At 38.3% G+C, this 20543-nt stretch overlaps 1 long non-coding RNA gene across 3 annotated transcripts; it reads right to left on the bottom strand.

The window, feature by feature from the left end:
• Positions 1-47: 47 nt before the first annotated feature.
• Positions 48-20185, bottom strand: LOC126647696 (uncharacterized). Of its 3 annotated transcripts, XR_007630649.1 has the most exons (4): positions 20101-20185; positions 19503-19584; positions 18755-18827; positions 48-1776 (listed from the first exon to the last, which is right to left on the bottom strand). It is a non-coding gene; the product is annotated as an uncharacterized LOC126647696 (long non-coding RNA). The 3 variants fall into 3 exon arrangements; XR_007630647.1 differs by lacking the exon at positions 18755-18827; XR_007630648.1 differs by lacking the exon at positions 48-1776 and having other exon boundaries at positions 18637-18909.
• Between the last annotated feature and the right edge of the window lie 358 nt (positions 20186-20543).

The raw sequence follows: 20543 nt of genomic DNA, 5'->3' as shown, positions 1-20543 counted from the left end.
CCTCCCTTCCCCCCGCACTGTGATGGGTGTCAGGGCAGGACGATCTAAATCCAGTCCCTAGCGAAATGCAGCTTTGCCCTGCTTAGGTAACCTTTTACGGTATTCTTGTCTTCCATGTGAAGTAATCATCAGGTAAGCAGCGGTATCAGGAATTAGTGTGTTCCCCCACTTGACATCCCAAGTTACCCAAGTATGTCTTGGCTGTGAGGCAAAAGAAACCATTTTTAAGTTTGCAATATTTTATTAGATAGCTTAGCAAAATCTTTGCACTGACATAAAACCCTTGTGGTTTAGTAACACTCATATTCTGTAAAGATTCTGAGTCAAGGTTTGCAAACACCGAGAGAGGGAGAACCCTTTTCCTTTTGCAAGAATTTATTCTGATGCTGAAACACTTCCCAAAAGACATTTTCCTATATCTGAGTTGAATCTGCCCAAGTTCAGTTCTAACTGCTGTTCTTTGTTGTGTCATCTGTTGTATAATGTTGCATTTGGCATAGCACCTCTCTGTGTCTGCAGTCTGAGTTCTTAAATTTCTGTCACTCAGCTTCTGCAAGGCAGGTTATAGGTACATTTTATACATACTTTTTACACATGACCTGGAGGCAGACCTCTGAAAAGTGAGTGATTTTGGCTAGTGAGGGAACATGATCACAGAAGATAACTGTATAGATTACCTGTACAGCTTTTTTATTTGAAAATTGAATTTCTCTTGGTGTGGTTCCTGGAAATAATATTCTTGTGAACTAGTGTTGAATAAACACTCACTTCTTCTCATAACTGTTAATGGATTTTGGTTTTTGCCTATTTAGCAAGCTGAACTGGTTCAGCACAGGGTCAGATAAATGCCAGAGCCAGCACAAAAGACTGAAAGCATGTGAGTAACAATGCTGGTTTATGGGAGTTTAGTCTGCACATGGCAAAGCATGTGGGATCTCACCTTTTGGCAACAGCAAGCCATTAAATCAGGTCAACTACCTCAAGGAACTTTATCCTTTTACATCCTGGCCTTAGCCTGACCTTTGTCTTGATGTTAGAGGTATTAACTGTACCAAGAACCTCATCACTATGAACTTTTTCCAATAAAGATTTTTTTTTTTTTTTTTAAGGGAGGAAGAAAGGCAGGAGAGAAAAAAAAGACATGAAGAAGACAATGGGGCCTTCTTGGTCTTATCTTCATCTGTTTTGCAGTTTATCAAGTCCTTACCTATTCATCCTAGCACCACTTCTTATTATACTTTCACAGACTTGCCTACTTGTATCTCCTCTTATGACTTTGCCTGCCCAGGTGTCAGCTGCAGGTTGTGCCCTATTCTTACACCAGAATTGGACAGCAGCAGTGAGGATACCTCTGGGAGGAGTGCCCAGGTAGAGAAACTCCTCTGCTTAGTGATAGAGGTGTGGGGGGAGATAAGTAGATTGAGCAGTATCAAAGAGTCTGACCAAGAGAGGGACTACTTGAAAAACACCCCAACGTTGCAAGGACAGACCAGTCAGGCAGACAGGATACATGACACAGGAGATTCCCTATCCTCTCTTCAGTCTGCAGAACAGATAAAGAACATCATTACTTAAGAGACAGGGGGAAAGCTGGTGACTTCTTGCCTTGCACAGTTGGTGTATCTCCTCTGTTACAACCTCCCCTTCTCAGGTGCCCAGGCACAGCAGGTACAAGGCTCTGCAAGTGGAACTGAACGCGATGAGGATGGTGGTTCATTGAGGGTTGCACTTGTTGCTGAGGTTAAACTGCTGAGGTTACTTCCTGTGTCAAAACCGCTTCCATGCAGAAAAAAGAAAAATGGGTTATTGCCATAGGAGACTTTCTTCTGAGAGGAACAGAAAGCCCAGTATGCAGACTAGACCCACTTAGAGATATCTGCTGCACCCCAGAGCCTGTGTTAAATACTGTCATGGTTTTGCCTTGGGTCAGTTTGCTTTTACACCTTCCACACAATTACTAACCAGTTGAGAGAAGGTTTATGCAGACAAAAGAGACTGGATTGGGGAAAAAAGTATGAGCATTTATTACTAGCACAATAAAAACTATTAAAGAACTATATCTACAATAATCTTATTTAAGTAAAAGGTGCCATGTATTTACAGAAAATACTCCTCCCTCCTCCCCTTTTTATATTAGTCTAAGGAGGAGAAGCAGTTTTTGTCTCCATTTTCGGAGTTCCAGCTCTCTCTCTCCAGTAACTCTGCAGTGCTCTCGTTGCAGCTGGAACTCTTCCTTCCCTGTGTCGGCCTCCAGGGCTGGGCCTACCCCCCTCCTGGGTTAAGACCGAAGGTTGGGGTTACCCAGGTCTTGAAGGGTCTTTTCTTCCATGGACTTGCAAGGGGACACTTGCCTACCATGTATCTTCTTCCGCAGGGTTACAGGGGATAATGGCTTAAGAGTCCACCCCTGTTCCTTATGGAGGTCCCTTCCCATGGGAGAACAGTCCTTGATAGACTTCTTGGCATGAGTCTAGTATGGATTCCACGCACACACGAATTCCAACATCTCACCCAAGCCATTCTTGCTCCAGCGTGAGGTTCTCTCAGGGTCATAAATCTTTCAACAGTAGCACGGATCCCATACACACATGGATTCCAACGTCTCATCCAAGCCGTTCTCTGCTCCAGCGTAAGGGCCTCAAATCTTTAGTATTAGCAGCATGGATTTCTCACTCAGATCTCCAGCTTACTTGAGCCATCTTTTGTTCCAGCATAACACTCATCCCTTCAGGGTCGTAAGTTTTCAACAGGACTCTGCCTCATTTCAGTCCCTCTCATGAAGTCTCGATTTTCTGGTACATCCCCAAGCTCCTTTGTGAGCCACATGGGGGGTTTCCTCACCCCAACAATCTTTCACAGGTGGCATGGATTATTTTTCAGTCTTTTCCCTACTGAAGGGAGAGAGTGAAAGGAGGGGGGAGAAACAGGCCCCCCTTCGCACTTCTCTCTCCTATGACTGCCAGCTTTGACCTTGGAGGTCCCTTATCTCTTTGCCGGAGTTCTTCTGCAGTGGTTCTTTGTCTAAGTAGTCAGTCTTTTAAAGTTTTTTTCCTTCACTCTCTTACAGAAGAGAAGGGGGGCTTCAGTGCCACACCTGCCCCCCCGGCGCAAGCCGGGGGAGGAGGGGGCCTTGCCCCCACCTGGGGCCTGCCGCCTCTCTCCTACATGGCTGCCTAATTTCAACTGCGACACAAACCTTCTCTTCCGTTTTCTTAAAGACGTAATTAGCAAAGGTATTACTGAGAGTTTTGATTGGTTTTTTGTCCAGAAATCCACTTGGACAAAACCATGCACAGCCCCAGGGATGGGCTGCTGGGCAAAACCACGACAAATACATTATGAAGAAACATTCTACTCTGCTATAGCCCTCACTTGATTAACCATTACTACTTTTTCATGTAGGTAGCAATGAAATTGCAATAAGAAGTCCAAGGCCAATCAGAAGAGACTCAGCACCTTGCGATGAACTGGCTAAGACTGGAAGCACATGTAGTATTCTCCTCTATCATTCCAGTTGCAAGGAACAATGAAGGAAGAAACAGGAAGACCCAGCAGATCAATATCTAATTCTCAGACTGGCAGAATTTCGTGGCTTTTGATCATCACGACTGCTGATGACAGATGGGAGACACCTGACTTAAAGGGGGAAAAAGATCTTCACTCAGGAGTAAGCAGGGCTCATTAATTGAGTTTTAAACTAGATTGGAAAATGGAAAGGGATAAAACCAGGCTCATTAGAGATAAGCCTGGGAGTGGCATGGTAATGTTCAATGTTAGTGTGCTAATGACGTCCTTAAGCCTGCTCCACCATGAGCTGAGGAAATTTGAAATATGCTGAGGACACCGTAGCACATTCAAATGCCCCTGTACCAGTGTGTCCAGCAGGGGTGGGTGTTGAAGTGTTTAAAAGCATGGATGCACCTGAGGACAGTCACATAGGAATTGGAGCTTCTTCCCTTCAATCCCAAAGGTGGCAGGATTGATAGCCCAACTGAAATTCACCTACAACAAAGCATGCAGCATAGGCAAAAACGTGAGGTGATGGAAAACATTGTGCAGCCTGAGAATTACAGTGTAAGCAATCATGAAAACATGGTGGGATAATTTATGTGTCAGGACTGCTGCAACAAGTGGCTACAAACTATTCAGAATCAGCAGTGAAGGAGAGATGGTGGGATAGTCCTGTATATTAGGGAGTTTTGATTGTCTAGAGCTTGACAATGGTGGTGTAAAGGTAAAATCTGCTTTCTTGAAATTTGTTATGCCTCTTTTAAAAGGCATTTCTCAACTCCAAACTAAGGACAACTCCAAACAGCAGGGACAACCTGATGAATCTCAGACTTCAATAAGTATGCTAGAGTTGGAAGGGAATCTAAATGGAACAATATAAAGCCAATGGTAGTATTAAAATATTTTAAATGTTATTGCCATTCAGCACACTCTTTTAAAATAATTTGTGAGACAGTTTTTAATCTATCTGAAATATATAGAATTAAAAAACCCCAGGATATAACAGGAAAAAAAAAAAGTGTCACTGAGAACAAGAGCTGAAGGCTCTTTTCAAAGATTAGATTAGAAAAGCAATAATTTTAATTCTTCTGAAAAAGGGAGAAGCGAATGGTGAAATATATTTCTTCAGAATAAGTAAGAAAAGTTATTCCTTCTCCATTGACAGCTGTGTCATGTGTGGAAAGTTTATTGTAATGCCTAATTCACACAAACTGTACTCATGAATAGTGATATCAAGAAAAACTGGAAAAACTGTCATACTCGTATGTATGTCATACTCAACTGTACTCAAACATGGCCAGGTTTTTGATGGTGAAAAGTGGTTGTGAAACAGGAGTCAGGAGAGACGATGAAAATATTCAGAGCAACAGCCCTGCAGACACCAAGGTCAGTGGAGAAGGAACAGGAGGAGGTGCTCCAAGTGCTAGAGCTGAGAACCCCCTGCAGCCCATGGTGAAGACCATGGTGAGGCAGCTGTGCCCCTGCAGCCCATGGAGGATCATCTGCTTAGAGTCATCCGTAGATTTGGATGCACTCAATCCCACTGTCTATGTCATTAATAAAGACACTGAATAGTATTCATGCCAACATGAACCCCTGAGGGACAGCACTTGTTGCTGATCTCCATTTGGAGATGCAGTTGGCTGCAGGTCTCTGGATGCATCCATATAGACAGTTCCTTATTCACTAATTAGTCCATCCATCAAAACCATACCTCAGAATCAGTGATAAGGATGTTTTCTGTGACTGTGTCAAAGGCCTTTCAGAAGTCAAGACAGATGACAGCAGTTGCTCTTCCCTTATCCACCAGTGCAGTTACTCCGTTGTAGAAAGGCACTAGATTTTAGCTCTTGGTGCTCATCTGTAGTGTGTATACACACAAGAGGTGTTGTACACGGATGTCCAATTGATTTAATCCTACTGATAGTTTAAAACTTTGTAAGGAATCTATTTTTACATTCAGACTGGAGAGTGAGAGAAGGAATGTAAACAAATATTTCAGCATAGTTTTTAAATTGGAGTAATAAGAGTTGTACCTCCTAAGTACAGGTACTTCTTTTCTTCCTCCTACGGAAGAAAACAACCAAAACCGTTATTGCAACTTTCATAACACACATTGTGGACTGCAATTAGTTTCAACAGTATTGTTAAAATTGTTATGGTGGTGAGTGCTTTCCTCCACTATCAAAATGATCATTTTCCTCTCTAAATACATATTTATATGTATTTATATGTAACACCATGAACTGTTGCTGAAAGTGGCCAGTCTTTACCTGATCTTTCATTTCAGTAATAATTGTATAATTGTTCTCTGGACTACTAGTAGCAGTCAGCATGATGAAAAAAGGACATATTTTAGGGATAATTACGTTTAAATTAAGTATCTTAATCCTCCTTCATTACACCATCCCCATTCAAGGCAATATTATTAATTTAAAAACCCCTAATAAATAAATTCTCACTACATGAGCCATTCTGATTTTTTTTCTAAATATTCTCTAATGCATAAAGTGATGCTGAACCATACAACAAATGGCTACTACTAAATATATTTTTAATGAGAAAAATAAAATCCAGGTAAACTTCTTAGATGAAATGCCTTGTCTAAAACCATGGAACCTTTCTGTAGGTATGATACAATTTATCCAAAGCCTGCAATTTCTGCCTACAGACTTATAAAAATTACAGAGATGATGACTCAATTGCACTTTATCTTAGGCCTCCTTTCACCATTATTAGAAAACATTAACCATTATTATTGGAACTACATGAGACGGAAGTATAAAATGTGGCCATTGTAATTATTATTCATTATAAAATGGCCATGAATATTAACTAAATTTTTACAGTGTTGAACAGTATCTAATGTGGCATGAAAATGCACAGACTCAGAGCTACTGTAGAACTATTGTAAATCAACCATAGCTGGTGTGGGGGGGGGTCACTGGTACTAATTCCTAGATGCTCCAAAGAAGGGTCAAAGTTCCTTTGTACAAAATATGAACATATGTTAAAGGAAAAAGATGTTTCTTGCTCTCTTCACCATCAAGTGAAGTATATTAATTATCAACTGCCTGTCAGGCATAGCACTCTTTGAATCCTCACTTGACTGTAACAGTTGGAGACTATTTAATGCAAATGACAGTGTTTATTTTTATGTTATTATAGATATTACATAACTGAATGTGCTGCATTTTTACACTCCAAAGAACTGATACCTGAAAACCTAGGAACTTTGTCTTGCTAGTGCATTCTAATGCTTTTAAAGTGTTCTAGCCTGGATCATTTCCTTCTGCTCTTGCTTTCATAACAGAATCAAAGAAACATTTTAAAGTCTTAATCCCTGTGCTTAAAATGAGCAGTGTCCAAAGATTAAAAACGATATAATTTATTTTTTAGTATTTTACTCTCTTTTTTTTACATCTTTAGTACACTACTGACATCAGGGATTTTAGTTTTACCACTGCCTTCAATCTAAATGCTATTAGGTTATAAAAGTGATGTGTAAAAATCAATAGTACTCACAGTTCCAGATAAGCAAAATTTAACAGTGCCTGTATTTTTTCTTTTCCATCCTCTAAATAACCTTGAAAAAATTAGAATGATGCAATTTAGATTATACTGGAATGCTACCAGAATAACTAGATTGCAAAGGACACTGCTCCCAAGACATACATTTTTAGTAATAAACAGTTGTAAGAAGATGACTTCCATAGCATTCCACCTCTGGGGTGAATAAATACACTGCATGAATTCACAGGTTAATACATTCTGCTCATGTTAATATGTTGGCACCAAAAATCTCTCTGCAGGAAATCAATAAGGCCTACATGTCTGGGAAAAAAAAAAATCTAAAACTTGCATATAGTTATTTCAAAACTGGAATCTTTCACTAGTTGCTAATTCAAATAGCATTTCTAGTTTGCTCTGGTGCTTGTCCTTTTCTTGGATAAGATTTTAATAGTAAAATGTTAAGTGAACAAAATAGCAATGTAAATTAGACAAAAACATCTAAAGTTCTAAAGTGATTGAAAACTTTACTTGTATTGCTAAAATGGAAGATTTTTAAATCATAGAAACAGATCTCTTTCCAGGTGTTTTCTCACCTTTTTTTTTTTTTTTTAATCTGCAGTTTTATATTTATAGCAACCCATTGAAAAGACTAAAACAGTACTAGAAATAACTTTTTGGTTTTTTTTTTAAAGAAAGCAGGAATTTTGCAGATTTTTTTTTTCCTGGTTTATTCCTCCAACTAATGTGATGAAAACTTTTTTACTGGTATTGTGTATTGCCAAGAAAAGCATACAGCAATTATAGACTATCAGCACCATGCAGTTTTGGTTTATCTGTTTTAAAACAGATAAATCACCCTCACATTAAGGATGGATCTCCTGAATAGAATAATTTACCCTTTAATTGCATGTAACCAGGGCTGCAAATAGGAATTTTTGGAGCTGAAGTCAAGGCCTCAATGCCCATTGGCAGTGATGAGTCGTGGACTCCACCTGAAGGATTAGGCAAGTTCTCATGAATGGCTCAGAATCAAAGGCTGAAATGTGTCAGTGAGAAGCACATTCTGATGACAAAAGATCCATTGGAGAAGCCTGACTTATGAGATGATACTAAGACTGAAAAAGCAGCAATTTAAAAAGGTTTCTTTTTACTGGACACCTGCACTATTTAAATGTGGTTTATTTGCATTGGGTTTCCACTGTATTATATTCTGAGGATAATTTGATTGTGATTTCTTAACATTAACAAATTTCAGCCTTGGTTTTATCTTATTAAATTATTTTTCAACATCATAAAAATTATATTCCTAACCCTGCCACATCTGAAAAATGTAAGCAGTCCTAGTGAATTCAACAGAATAATTCATGTGGAAGAAAAGCTTGAGAGTGTTCAGGTCTTAAATGTGTTGCATGAGTTCTTTTCAATAGTGAGAATGCCTGTAACTTTACAATTGGCTCGCAGTAATGCTACATGGTAGGGATATGTATGCCCTTCAGATCTCAAAAACTGTTATACTTGGAAAGAAAATTACACATGATGACTCTTTCACATTTTTGTTCCACAACAAACCAAAATAATCACATATATTCCTGGAGAAAAAAAGTTTTACATAAATAAAAATAATTATTTTTCCAGCGAAACATGGGTTAAATTATCAATCTGAATGCTTGATAGCATTTCAAATTTCAATATTTTTTCCATGGACTTTAAAAGGGTTTTAGATTAGGGTGTTAATTAATTTATTTATTGCAGATCAAGCTATGTCAGTATTAATTCAATCAGTTCCATCTGCCTTTTTTTGCCATAGAAGTTCATCTGTAAGTATTGACTATATACTCTTTCCAAACTTTAACAACAGGTCTGTCCTTTGATAGAGTTGGCAAGCAACATAATAATATAAATATAATATCCATAAAGAAAATGAACCTTTTTTCCCCATGGTTTTCAATAATATAGAATTTATAGAATTTAAATAAATTTATATTTTAACATAATTCTAAAGCAAGAACGAGCTTTGGCCAATATGCCTAGTTACAAGCATTGGTTTGAATGAATGTAGGTGTAGGCTTTAGACAGAGAGTTGGAAATTATGATCTTTAAGGGCCTCTTATAACATTATTTTTTAATTTAACGGTGTCTATTACATACCTACAGTACATGTATTGAGAATTTAAAATTGATTATTTCAAGATTTAATTAATTTATGATTTCAAGAAATTACACGAGTATTGGTCATAAAAATAAGGACCAAATTGATCAGAAGTGAAAAAGCAGTGTTGGACAAACTTGAATAAAGTGCTGGTATATTTCTCTCAACAAAGTTGAGGCGGGTGGAATGATTCCTTTGAATAGCAGTACTGTTCAGATGGAGAATAAAAGAATTTTCAGTTCTTTCATCCTTTGGCTGAATGTTGAAAATACACTGGGTGAGCAACACTAATTAATTTTGGCAACATTGTGTGTGGACACAAAAAGTAGTTCCCCTTGATGTAATTGCTTTGCTGTTTTGGGGTTTTCATTTTTTTGTCTGGTTGGGGTTTTGTGTTCTTTTTTCGCTTGTGTATTTGTTTTGTCACAATAATCTAAATAACTGAAAAAGCATATGAATGGAATAGCAGGAATAAGAGAAGACTTCATGGTTTCTACAAATTCTCAGTGTTCCACTTTTGTTAGCCTTGCCAGAGAAAAAATTAAATACAACTAGCTAGTGAAATAGTTGAAAATTAAAAATGTGCAAATATAACCAGTGTAGAGTATATGAAAGTCTAGATAATTTGAATAATAATAGCAGAGAGAGTTATCAGGATAAATGTAAAACATATATTTATCAATATACAATGTAACTTAATACCACAAGCAGTGCTACAGCCTATGGCTTACTAGGAACACATAATAAATTTTATATATATTCAAAATTATATCTCTACAAGACTGTGTTACATAAAATTACTGTAATAGAAATAGTTGTAGAGAAATAGCAGTGGAAAGCTATCTCAGAACATTTAAATTGATATTGCTGAAAAATACAGCATTATTAACAGATGTTACTAAAACTATAATTGAATGGAAAATGGTGAAATTATTTCTGCAGGATTTATGTTAGGACTCAACAGCCATAAAGTAGAGTAGATCATAACACTTTGAGGATGTCACACCCCAGGAGAGAACCACATCCATGCAGGCTGGAAAGATTAGAAAATATTAAAATAGAAGGACTTTACCACCTTTTTCAAGGGTTGGCATGGTCCTTTAAATTCATTCTACTCTTTTACTTTTGGCATCTATTTTCAGCTACAGATATGTCCTGATAGAATCCAAGCCTTTTTCTCCATTACCTTTCTTCAGGAGTCTGTAAGGATTGTTCAGGCATAAGAAAAGTTCATTATGTTTACTTCAGGGGTGTTAAGTGTTCAGTCTAGCTTCTGTGGTTATTCATATAGTTCTTGTTTAGATTTTGTGAATTGGAGTGATGTCTGGGTAACTCAGACCCTTACAATTTCTTTTTTCTTTCTGGCATTTCAGATTCTAAGGAGAAGTAGACTGCATATATTTCTTACTTCCTGAGCTTTTATTAACTCACCAAAAACAAATAAGCCACACTTCTCTCACAACAAAAGTATGTTGGGCCAGACTCCTTAGAGGATTTTCTTCCTCCTCTTTCTTTCTTAATCCTCCCATCAAAAAATACTTCCTATATTTTCTTTGTCCTGATACTTATCTTCATTATTGCTCAAATTCAACAACTTCAGACACCTTAGAGAGCCACATCCTGCTAGATAGCTTCTATGTTCTACTGTCCATGAAGTGGACATTCACACTCTTTTTGCACTTATGTAGTGAAACTGGGTTTAAATGCCTATATGCAGTGTGGCTTCTATCTAGAACTACACTGCAGGGATTTTTTTCCCCACATGGAAAAACAAAGATAGGGACTTAATGGCCAATTTAAATGGAAGAAAAATAACTTAACTGCAGTGTTTTGAAAAGAGTTAATTGCTTACTCTTCAAAAAGATGTCAGATGCACAGAGATAGATCTTCAGTGATACACTGGGTTCCTGTACCATATTTAGTGTGAAGGAATTTTTTTTTAAGATAAATGTCTTGTCCTTTACCTTTTCATCTTATAATGCCACTTCATTTTTTAAAAACAACAGACAACTACAAAACCAAGCTTGATCTGTATTTTAATTTATCTTAGAAATGTACACCAGTCTGATTTTTCAGATGATCTAATGATAAAACTTCCTGGACAACACTGCACTTTATAAACAACACTGTACAAACAAACATGAAGTGATGGACCGGGGGCAGAGCAATGCCAGCTTCATGCATAAAATTGTGAGCTGATCATAACTATGCAGAAGATGGACCTTAGTTTATGAAACATTTGTGCAAAACTTCAACTTAATGCTCTATAGAGGAAAAAAAAAAAAAGAAAAAAAAGCAAATTGGAAGTTAGGAATGATTTGAAAAGTAATATGAAAAAACCCAAGGAGGATCATTCTGATCCCTGTATCTCAGAAAAGATGTATTGGAACTATCAAAGATTCAGAGGAGGGTAAGAAGGATGACCAATGCATATAACAGCTCCTTTCTACTTCTTTAGAGGGAATGAAAGAGTAAGATGGGATTTTTCAGTCTGAAAAAAAAAAAAAGGCAATTTAGTGAGGGTTACGGCAGAGGTCGCAAAATCACTCATGGCATAAATTCAGCGAGACTTCTAACAAGAGTCAAGGCCAGGAGGAGCCAGGTTCAAAACAAGCAAAATTCTTTAGGCAGCAGCTACATTTTCTATGGATCTGCTCCCTACAGGCTGTTGTCAATGCAAAGACTTGACATGAGTTCAAAGGGAGCCTGGAGTAGCATTGTAAAAGAGATCTATTGAGGGTTACTAAGCAGGAAAAGCAAAGGAATTCCCTGACCTGAAAGCAATTAGTGACTAGGAAAAGTATGTGGGGGTAGTCTCATATGTGATTGCTCTGTTCTTACTAATCACTGGGCATGGATGGTTCAAGTCCTTTGGACAAATAACAAGGACACTGTCAAATGCTGATTGCATTTGTTCTCATATAAAGGCCGAGGACTGATTTCCAAAGATGCTCCAGGCTTTCAATCTTGCTGGTTCAAGTGGAAAACCCCTAATATGTCTTTAAATCAGACAGATGTTATCTTATTGTTATTAGTGTTTCTTCAGATGGGACTGCTATGAACACAAAGCACTTACAATGTATCTTATAAACATAATTTACCTAGGGGAAAACTTCCTTGGGAAGTTTTGTGAACTTTTTTCAAATGGAAATGGAAGCATGAGATGATACCTCTGGGCAGTAAAACCTCTTTGTCTTCAGAGGGAAGAACAAGGGAGGTGAAGTTAAGAAATACACGCGACAGTCAATTCAGGGATCCACAGTTATGTTTCAGTACCTCAACTGCTCGCACAGGATATAAATCACGATATATTTTACCGTTCCAACCTTTAGAGACAGAGAAAAACTGAGGATAAAATTTGATACTTAGAACCATTTGCTTGTGTGATTTCAAGTTGATAAAAGAACTTCTCTCTTCAGTTTAATTGATTAAAGTAATAACTATATTACTGGGACACCCCCACTCTCACTCCCCCCAAAACCAATCAGTGAACGAACCAACCAAAAATACTCTCAAAACCCCCAAATAAAACAAAAAACTCCAAACTGCATGTTTAATAATTTATGTATAGCAGCCTATTTGTAAAAACAAAAAGCTCACATTGTACTTTATCTCTCTGCCCTTCCCACACAATCCTCTAGCAGCAGCCAGAATTTGTGTATCATGAATGCAAGGATTTTCACAGAAAAGCAGTTCATAGAAATGTCCTTGATCTTGTAATAGTAATTATCAATCCCCTGAGCTTAGCATTTTGCTGAATATACTATTACTTTCCATGAATAAAGAAAACAAAATCTGTGGAAATAGCCATGTTTTCAACACATCATTAACAAGTTTCCAGAGAAAATGATATAATAGCAGCAACATAGAGCATATAAGCAGCCCTTAAAACCAGACTTTTATTGAATTAATGAAAAGGTAATGATGCTAAGGAAGCCAAGATATCTCATCCCTTATGTTCCACCTGATGGTATAAATGGTTTCTATTTCTGGATGGAGCAGGAAATATTATTTTGCCCTCCAAATCCATGTGAATCCAATTTCCAATTTAATACTCGTATCTTAAAAAGATACATAGGTCTTATTTAGAGTCAAAATTAGTGGAAGAAACTCTTAAGAAATCAATAGCATAAATAGAAACATAAATAAAGCCAAGAGTACCTCCCTTTAAATGTGATTTCACAGCAAAGTTATTATTTAGGGCCAGTTCTTCTTTAATTTCCTGTCTGTGAATTATAGTCCATTGGTCTCAATTTTCAGAGAAAATGTAAAATACAGTGATCAATCCAGAGCAATATTTAAATTTGAAAAACCAAGCAAAAGCAATACAAATCTGAACATGTATTTTACTGCTATAAAACTAGTTATTTCCAACACGAAAGCATGTCTTTTGTGATGATGTATATGAGTTGCTTCTCTTTAACCTTCTATTGAGAAATATGCATGCCCATTCTTTTTCATAAGAGGCAGTATAATAGGATACAAATCTTTGAAGAATTCTCTAGCTTCTACTATACAAAAGCTGTTTGGTCTGGGTAGCACAACCATAATTTTGACATGTAGCTCTGTATCTGATCAATTACTCAGTTTCAGGAAAATTTTTTAGTGTCAATCAACGCTATTGATTGGGTAGACAGTTAGAAAACCAAAACTGAGAAAGCAGAAAACCTGCAGAATCTGTTCTGCTCGTTTAATAGAGAGACAGATTTGAACGTCTTCATCATTTTACACTTATCAAGCAACCAGTTTTATAGAAAGGACAAAATGGAAATGTATTCACATTCTGTAGAAAAAGGTTTGGAAAATTACTCCTGGAATGTAAATAAGAAACAGAAACGGTATAGCTTTTGGCAGGTAAGGGTAAGGTAAGAAAGGAATCCTTGTGATTTTGGGTATTCAAAACTGGGGTATACACAGACTCCAGAAGATTCTTAAGGAAAACTGGCACACAGGAGGCTTTCGTGTTAAGATGAAGGGAGACCATGATGTGTGCAAGTAATCTGGCTTACAGAGATTACAGAATATATGATCTCTACTAAGTAACAGGATATTCTTGGTAATGTTATATGACATTGAAAGAAAAATAATTGGCTTTGGGAAAGATATGCAGTGACTCAGCAGCTAATTAGACTACCTTCATCGGAGTACAGTTCTGCTACCCCACATTCTCTCCATTTAAGTGATTTCCTACTATATTTGGTGACTTTGACCATACTCAATACAATATCAAACAAATCAACTTGTTGCTATTATGAAACAGTTTGTCTCATCTCTCAGACTAAGAGTGTCATGGGAAGCAGAATACAGATGTGGTGAGATTTCTTTTGGGAAAGACAGCAGCTCTATGAAAGAATGAGACAGAGATGGAAGTGTCTAAAGAAAAAAAAATAGTTTATTTGGCATTTTCATTAGCTGTCTCCAAGACTTTTTTTTAAAACTTTATTGCTTCAATAACCTATTCTGGAAATGGTTAGGGGGCAGAGTGTGTGTGTCAGTGACTGAGGAACAGTAGTTAGAACAATGGTTGAAAAATGTAAATTTTGCATTGCAGAAGAGTCCCCTTGTTAGTACTCTGAGCACTGAGAATTAGTGCTTTGTGACTAATGCAGCATTGATTTTCTAAGGTAGAAGTCAAACAATTCACAAACTAGAGAACAGATTTTAGGGGAGGGTGTTGGGTATAACAAAGGTAAAAATTTATATTCAGACAAAGGATTATTCATTGTTCCTCTTCAAGGGACAGTATTAGGAAGAACTACAAATATTGGTAAAGACAAATCATGAACCGTTTAGCAGCTGGCATAAAAATCAAGTACAATTTCTCATGTAGTTTGTAATATATTAGCAAACATAATATTTTAAAAACTTTGAAACTAATTATTCTTATGAAAGGAAGTGAAAATATTGTGGAATATCTTGAAACACATAGATTATTTGTAACCCCTTACTGTTACATTAAAAGAGGAAAAGAATCATAAAGATACTGCAGCTGAAAAAAATCGAAAAAATTTACACCAGAAAATTAGCAGTATTTCTTCTGTTTTGTGGAAGGGGTTTTTGGTGATTTTTGTTTGTTTGTTTGTTCTAGTTTGTTTTAGTTCATCTTCCAAAATTATGGAGACAGTTCTAAGACATCTTGAAAACAGGAAATGGGTAAAGAGAATATAAGGAAATTTATACTACTGAAAAAGTTACTCTTAAAAATACCTTCTATATAATAATGAAAGAAAGTTCTATTTTTAAAAAAAGTCTCCATATCAGCTTTCAATTAGAATAGTTACACTTGGGATCATAGAATGAAAACAAAGAAGTAGTTTCATAATGAAATCAATACATTTATTTCTAAATACTCTGACAAAAGGATCTAGTTTTACTTTCAACAGTTACTGGGAAGCTTAGCTTTGAAAGTGCTTATGGGTTTTCGGATGCCTCTTAAATTTTTGCACAAAACTTGCTACCTCCATTTTTTTCTTTTCCCTAAACTTTGAGCTTTGATGATCCCTTTTACTTACATGAAAAGATATGTAACTTCTGTTCAACATCTTGGATAAATGACAAAGTGATTACCATTGGTTGAAGCAGGTCTATGATTAAATGCTTAAAACAAACAAAATCCTCTCTGTAGGTTAAGCAGCCTTAGATCAACAATCAAATTGCTGATCACTATCTCAAACTCAAGAATTGTAGCATTCTGCCAAAGTGCCGTGTTTCTGTACATCATCACATGGTTCTCATGCATGTGGCCTTTTCAGTACTTTCTCTTGACATAACTCATTTTTTTATATTATACAATTTAACAGTCTAATTCCCCAGTTGTACAGAAACAGATTTTGATGCAATTGAGGCATGTCACCAGCAGAGTTCTACATATCCTTTTCTTGATTCTGCTTTTTTTTTGTTTGTTGTTTTTTTTTTCTTTCAACTCTGATTTCCACCAGCTTTTAAAAGCCCATTTTTTGTGCAGTCATACGGAGGGGATCAAGCTGATCATAGCACTTTTTCACATCTTTCTTCCATTTATGAGTATTCCTCCCAGGTTACAGGGTGTTCTTCCAAAGAAAAATGGACACTAGCAAACTGCTGAGAAATCAGCTCAACTGAAAATTTCAGGGTTGTGTAGAGAAAATAGTACAATCTTTGTATGTAGGCCAGATAACACAAGCAGCCAAAGAATGTTTCTGGTGTTTTTTTTTATTTAAGGTAATGACATTCTGTCAATTTCTTATTGTTGTATGATGTGTGAGGTTGATTCTCAAACTGGGAATGCTTTTTGCCACCATCCTTAGCAATGACAGCATACACCAGGAATCGCACAAGCCCCACATTTTTCTCATGTGGTATTAACAAATCTGGGTTCCTTCCCAGAAGGAAGCTCTCTACCTTCAGAAGGGGACTATAAAATGCTTCTTGTGGTCCTAAAATTTTGGAACCTACAAGTGGACTTCAATCTGAAATGCATACTGCTAAGTCTAGCCAGGTAAGGCTTTCTCCCTCACATCAGCATGCTGCCAAACTGCATGAACTTTAGAACAAACGGAGGGTACCCACTGTTGTTTATTTTCTCTGTTTGTAGGCACACATTTACAGCAGCCAGGAACAGATTCCCTCCACTGCCTCTCCAAATACAGCTAAGTTGGCTAAGTGTTGGTTTATGACGCTGTAGTTTACTATGTTGCAGTAATTTTTGTATCACACACTGGGAAATTTAAGTCCAGAACAAAAAGAACTTAAGCTAAAGAGTAGTCAAACAGAATTTGGATGATCCAGAAGAATGAATTAATTTACTGCAGCAGCTTATATTACTTGCCTGTTCAGCTCTATTTTTAGGTGTTGAGATCTTCTTAGGCACATAGATTAAGTTACAGGATCCTGAATGGAAGAAATTCGAGGGGGCCGTGATTGAGATACCACAGTGAGAGCAATTATTCTAAATGAGCTTGACTGGCTCAAATCATATGACAGTGGAGAAAAGAGCATTATTCAGAAATGAATGTGAGTTTAAAACATAGGATGGAAGGAAGGAAGAAAGATTATTTCTTCCACATGTGTGAAATGAATGAAGATCTTAACAAGTTGGAAGAGCTTTTAAGTTGTAAAAGGGAAATCTGAACTATAATACTTAAAAGCCAGCTGTCATGCCTCTGGTTTTCTAGTGCAAGTACTTTATTTATTAATATCTGGTAATTAAATATTTTAACATGGCAAACAGGACTAAGTTCATTAGAAAAACACAGCATAAGTGAAATTGTGGAGGTTACCAGAAACAGCTGTAAAAAAATAGTGCAAAATTATGAATATTATAATAAAAATTGAAATGTTATAGGGAATGAAATACCATGTCACTTTAATAATAAAGTACTCTAAAAAAAAGGTTTTGGAAAGTTAAGTGGTATGGTATCTGGCAAACTCTGTTGCTTTGCTGTGTGTACAGGAATTTTCAAAGGATTCCTTGAAGGCAATAATGCTCAGTCTAAGATGAAACACCAGAAGTACTTTTTCCTTCATTTGGAAAAGCATCCATGTATGTACATTGCAAAGTGCATCACATTTTGTTTTGGTCACATGATGTTTTTAGCTGGGACAGATTAAATTTTCTTCACAGTAGCTAGTATAGGGCTGTGTTTTACATTTGTGCTGGAAACAGTGTTGATGGCACATGTATATTTTAGTCAATGCTGAGAAGTGCATACAAGAAGTTAAGGCCTTCTCTGTCTGTTGCTCATGGCTGTTTGGTTTCCTGTCTCTCACCAACAAGTAGGCTGTGGGAGCACAAGGAGCTGGGAGGGGATGCAGCCAGGACAGCTGACCCCAGTGATATTCCCTATCACATGGTGTCATGCTCAGCATATTAAGCTGGTGGGAGAAGAAAAAAAGAGTGGGATGTTTGGAGTGATGGTGTTTGTCTTCCTGAGTCACTGTTACATGTGATGGGGCCCTGCCAGGCTGAATACCTGCCTACCCAGGGGAAGCAGTGAATTGATTTCTTGTTTTGCTTTGGTTGTGTGCATGGCCTTTGCTATTAAACTGTCTTTATCGCAAACCAGGAGTCTTCTGGCTTTTATCCTTCTGATTCTCTCCCCACTCCTGCTGGTGGTGGAGTGAGTGAGTGGTTGCATGGGACTTGGTTACTCTTTGGGATTAAACTATGACAATGTCAGAGAGTTGAAGCCACAGCATTTTTTTCCTATTATATGTACTTGACATACCGCATGGTACGTCTCTGTTGCTCTTAATGATTAGGATTGAAAAGACATTTTAAATGTAACAGTCATCCACTTTCTTTACCACTGCAGCCTGACTGTAATTCTAACTACCCCAACGGGATGCATTTTTATTTAAAATTCTAAGATGTGGAAGCCTTCTTTCACATTTGCCTTATGTTCTTCACCTAAACCTTACAATTACAGGTTATTAGGTAATTTACTGAGTTAAACTAAAGGCCAATGATTTATTTATTTTTTAAGTCAGAATTTATAACTTAACTAGAAAAATATCCTACAGCTTTTGCATAAAAAAATAAGCCTCCACTTGTTAGGTTATGACCGCCTATTCAGAAAAGCTTGGAAAAGACAATATTAGTACCTGTGAAAATGTGTCCACTGATGACAAATTTCCAGTTGATGGAAAATTCGAGGACAGATTCTACAAAATGCATCTGGAATCACAGTAACGCAAGACTTGTCTTTGTCTCTCCTTTAGTTGCTTGTGCAATGGCAATGCTTGTGTCCGTCAGGATCCTGCAATACTAATTGGAACTGAATATATGGTCCCTCCTCTTTGATGAAGCCATCTTTTACAGAAGGGAAACTTTGAAAGCAAAGCAGCACAAACCTCTCTGTATTGTCCTAAGACTGCATCCTGTATGATGCCAGAGAACACCAGGTGAACTACTGGAGGAAACTTAGAAGTTCTGAAGGTGAATTTATGCTCCACAGGGTAAGTGGGGAGTTACACATTCCTGAGAATGAATTACAAGGTGTTCCTGAGGCCTGTCTTATATATAAGCACATTGTGAAGTACTTGGCAAATACAGAACAATAATCAGTGGACTTAAGTTGCAAGACCACAGTTAAGTATCAGCAAAATCTCTGTTAATGGGAGTAACAGCATAGATTGCCTACGGAGGACTTTTGGCAAAAGTAATTCAATGTCTACTGAGACAAGGGAATGAAGCCTGAGCAAATCACTTCTTACAGTCTCTTACATCTCTATTGCTTCTAATTCCTTGTCCTGCAAGGATTTCTGAAATGTTCTGGAAGATGCCAACTTTACCCAAAAAATTATTTCAACAAGCAACACTCCAAGATCTGTCAGAACCTGCAACACTTACCCTTTGCATTCTCTTTCCTCCATATTTATGACTGCTCAACAACCTCCTAAAAATTTTTTTAAGTTGTTTCCAAGCCTTCAAACTGAAAAAAAAAAAAAATTCTTTTACTTAAAGCCTTAGACCTTAGAGGTCTAAATGCTATTCTGTCCTGACTGGAGAACAAGAAAAGGGGCTAAAGACCTTTGGTTTAGCACTAGTGTTGGCACGCAGTCTATTTTATAGAATTTGCAAGTGCATTTTTTTAAATAATTACATGGCAGCTCTTGCAGGCATCAAATGAGAGCGGAGTTCTGATTTCCCCGTTTCTTGCAGGGACACACGGGGAATGCAAGATGCCGAGTGCAACCAGCAGGGCGTAAGCTCACCCACCTCTACCTACAGTGCCAAACGAGCGGTGCTGACACACAAGACGGGCAGTAGCACTTTTGAGAACTGCCAGACGCCAAAGGATCCCGGTATTTCGGTGACCGGTACCCAGTAGAGGATTACAGAGAGCTGCGCTTCCAGGAGCCCCGCGACTGTGGTCCGGCACTGGCTCAGCCGCCGCCGGACGTGGGGCAATCCCTGCAAGCCAGTCCTTCCCATCCTAAACAAGTACCTTTGCCGCTACTAGGGAGAGGCTGGAGGCGAGTGAGGCGCGCAGCTCCTCTGCCGCGGAGGGCTCACTGTCGCGGGCAGAGACGGGGCCGGAGGTGTCCAAACTTCCCCGCCCCGAGCCCCAAGCGCAGCCAGACCCCTCAGGGCACCCCAGGCCAGCCCCGCCCTCGCGCTGCCCCGCCCCGCCCCGCCCCGCCCCGCCCCTGCCCTCATTGGCTGCCCGCTCTGCCCACCCGCAAGCCCCGCCTCCCTCCCTGCGCTCCCCGCCCCTCGATTGGCCGGTGCGCCCTGTCAATCAGTCGCGCGAGGGCGAGCGGCGCGTCCCGTCCGCCGCGCCTGAGCTGCGCTGGGGAGGGGCGTCCGCTCCGAGCGCCGCCGCTGCCGCCACCGCCACTGCTTGCTCGCTCTCCCTCCCTCCCTCCTTCCCTCCCTCCCTCCCTACCT

This window comes from Myiozetetes cayanensis, unplaced genomic scaffold (genome assembly GCF_022539395.1).
Source record: "Myiozetetes cayanensis isolate MyiCay16 unplaced genomic scaffold, myiCay2020 scf4, whole genome shotgun sequence".
In the NCBI taxonomy this organism is placed as follows: domain Eukaryota; kingdom Metazoa; phylum Chordata; class Aves; order Passeriformes; family Tyrannidae; genus Myiozetetes; species Myiozetetes cayanensis.
This window is presented reverse-complemented; position numbering and strand designations above follow the sequence as displayed.